This window comes from Herpailurus yagouaroundi, unplaced genomic scaffold, assembly GCF_014898765.1.
Source record: "Herpailurus yagouaroundi ecotype Mexico unplaced genomic scaffold, PumYag 142, whole genome shotgun sequence".
NCBI lineage: Eukaryota > Metazoa > Chordata > Mammalia > Carnivora > Felidae > Herpailurus > Herpailurus yagouaroundi.
In genome coordinates, this window is record NW_024412397.1 from 10,007,462 (window position 1) to 10,010,963 (window position 3,502).

A 3,502-nucleotide genomic window follows, 5' to 3' on the forward strand; every position below is an offset into this window, starting at 1 on the left:
CTGAAAGTGTCTTTGATTTGCATGGTAAGGTGTTGTAACAGCATATCTTGGCTTTTTGTTTCTGTTAAAGTATTTAATTGCTATTTATTTGTATATAATCTCTACGTTTAGGGTTGCTTTTATGACATACTCTTTGTCTTTGGTGTTCTGAAAGCTCCTTATTCTCTATATATTTTTAAATTTCTCACGTTAGATTGTGTGCTTACTAAAACTAAAGCTCCATATGAATTCTGGAAAATTCTCACATACTATATTTTTTTTAAATATTACTTTTCCCAATCTCTCCTCCTCTCTGGGATTTCTGGTGGAAATATGTTGGGATTCCTCATCTTTTTTATGCTGTCTTTTAAGTTGTCTTTCATAATGTCATTTTTTCCCCTCAAATCAATATTTATTGCATCTTTAAAATATCACAAATAAGGGGCGCCTGGGTGACTCAGACGGTTACGCTCTGACTTTGCCTCCAGTCGTGATCTCACAGTTCATGAGTTGGAGCCCCGTGTCGGGCTCTATCCTGACAGCTCAGAGCCTGGAACCAGCCTCCAGTTCTGTGTCTCCCTCTCTTTCTGCCCCTCCACTGCTCACACTCTGTTTCTCTCTCTCTCTCTCTCTCAAAAATAAACAAACGTTAAAAAAATTTTAATAAAAATTTTATTTTATTATTTATTTATTTTTTTTTCAACGTTTATTTATTTTGGGGACAGAGAGAGACAGAGCATGAACGGGGGAGGGGCAGAGAGAGAGGGAGACACAGAATCGGAAACAGGCTCCAGGCTCTGAGCCATCAGCCCAGAGCCTGACGCGGGGCTCGAACTCACGGACTGCGAGATCGTGACCTGGCTGAAGTCGGACGCTTAACCGACTGCGCCACCCAGGCGCCCCTAATAAACATTTTAAATATCACAAATAAGTCTGAAAAATCATCCAGCATCTTGCTGTTTCTGTAGCTGGCCAACTTAGATCTTATTCATCTGTTGACCTGTTCCTTTTTCAAAAGCATAGATACCATCTACAAATTTTCTGATATCCTTGTTTTTAACTGTTGTGTCTTGCTGATACCAAGTTCAATATGATACAGGTGCAACTGAAGCAATCCTTCGAGAATTAATTCATCTTTCTGGACTTGAGATAGTGAACAAACAACACCTGGCTTTATCCAAACCCTGCGGGTGTCTTTTCACCCAAGGAATTTTGGATTCCAGCAAGAGAAGCATTCTCCTGAATAACAACGTTGATGGGGAAGTGAGCATACACGGATCTCATCTTGTAACAGAAGCCCAGAGTAATGCCCTTGACCCTGTTCTATACATGACTACTGATAGAGCAAACAGTAGCCAGTTCTTTCTGATTTCCCCACCGTTTATCAACTTGGAGCCTTTTCTTTTGCTTTCCAATGGGACTGAGTTCTACATTGATGTGATTGAAGTCCCTTCACAGGGTTCCTCTGGGATCCTTCACATTAACACTGCATCCCTTCAGGGTGACATCGACATTTTCTGGAATGTGGACAGTCTGATTGCTGAGAGTGGTCTTCATTCTCACAGTAGATGTGGCCAAAAGAGTCATACTGTCATCTTTTAATCCTTCATTGCATCAGGACAAATTCCAATGTATACAGTTTAATTAACTCTGCTTTTTCTCATATTAATGTATTCTACAGCTTTACACATAATTTATTTTTTTCCTTTTATTCTTTTTATTTCCAGCCTTGGTTTTATTTTTAAAAATGACTTTTTGCACTAGGCATCTATTTATGTTGTTCCCCCACCACTTTTATATCTTTAATGATTTTAAACTTATTTTTATAAAGACATATTATAAATTATTATTTAAAGACAATAATTCCTTGACGATTTACTTTTTTCAGGATGTGGTATCACGTGTCTCTTGCCTACGGTAGATTATTTCCTTCCAGGGTTTATAATTTTTGTAAGTTTATTTATTTATTTTGAGAGAGAGAGAAAGAGAGAGAGAGAGAGAGAGAGAGAGAGACGGACCACACACAGGTGCACCAGCGGGGGAAGGGCAGAGAGAGAGAGGGAGAGAGGGAGAATTTCAGGAGCATCTGCTGGCAGTGCAAAGCCATCTCACGAACCCTGAGATCACGACCTGAGCCAAAATCAAGAGTCGGATGCTTAACCAGCTGAGCCAGCCGCGTGCCCCTAGGGTTTGTAATTTGAAGTTGTGAGTTCATCTTTGTCAAGGCTTTATCTGTGGAACAGCACCAAATCTAGTGAGTTGGTTATAACCCTCTCACCGAAGTAGCATCACAATATTGTACCCATACTTTATGCTAATATTTAAGGCAAGGGATTCCAAGACCACAAGGTTTTCCCTACCCAAAGATGTATTAGTTTGCCAGGGTGACCATGACGAAGTACCACAAACTGTGGCTCCAATGAGATATTAAGACCTCACCATCTTAATTTGGAGGGAGATACAAATCAGCTCGTAACAACCACATATTGGTTATCCATTTTATTTTAGCTTGCCATTTCTTTCTCTTTTAAAAAAAAAATTTAATGTTTTTTTTTATTATTATTTATTTTTGAGACAGAGAGAGACAGAGCATGAGCAGGGGAGGGGCAGAGAGAGAGGGAGACACAGAATCCAAAACAGGCTCCAGGCTCTGAGCTGTCAGCACAGAGCCCGACACGGGGCTCGAACCCACGGATTGTGAGATCATGACCTGAGCAGAAGTCGGATGCTCAACTGACTGAGCCACCCAGGCACCCCTAGTTTGCCATTTCAATGATATATTCTTCAAGAATTTGGTGTTAATGGGTTTCATTTCCAAATCAGTCTAGTGTTTCCCCTTAAGCCTCATACCCTATCTCTAGATGTGCATTGGCCATACAGCTCCGACATTCCCAAGATTACACATTATTTTCATACACGAGAAAGGTTTTAATACTTTAGGTTTCATTTCCTCTTTATTGTTTGGGTCCTTGGAATTCCTCTTATTTTTATGAGCTCCATTGTAATATGAAAGTATGTCGCTTATGTTTTCTGTTATAGTAAAAGTGGAGGAGGAAAGAAAGTTTCAGGGAGGCTTTTAAGTACATAATCTGCTATAATCCCACAACCTGAAAGCCAAGGGATTTTTTGCTCATGATTTAGCATTTATAAAGGGAAGTCCACTTATTTAAAGGAACAAACTCATGAACTTTTAAGGAGTTTTGATAATCTCCAATGAAAATTAAATGGGATAAGGTGACTGAAAAGCTTTCTCCATCCTCAATTTTGGTAGACTGGGTGACACTGAGCTGAGGTAACAAGAAAGATAATTTTTCTGTTTTACGATTCAGAGAGCTATAAATGTAACAGGAAGAATTTATTTTCATTACTTAATGAAATATGTAGATCAACCAGGCACCAATTACAGTCTAAAAAAATTATCAGAGCAGAAAAGATAAAAATCATGTGTTGTGTTTTTGAAAGTATTTCACTTGTTGAAATAAGCCATACAGAGAAAGACAGATACCATATGGTTTCACTCTTA

The 3,502-nt window shown here is 39.0% G+C and overlaps 1 pseudogene; it reads right to left on the reverse strand.

Moving 5' to 3' along the window:
• Nucleotides 1-933: 933 nt before the first annotated feature.
• On the reverse strand, nucleotides 934-1,536 carry LOC121032616 (60S ribosomal protein L9-like; annotated as a pseudogene).
• Nucleotides 1,537-3,502: the final 1,966 nt, after the last annotated feature.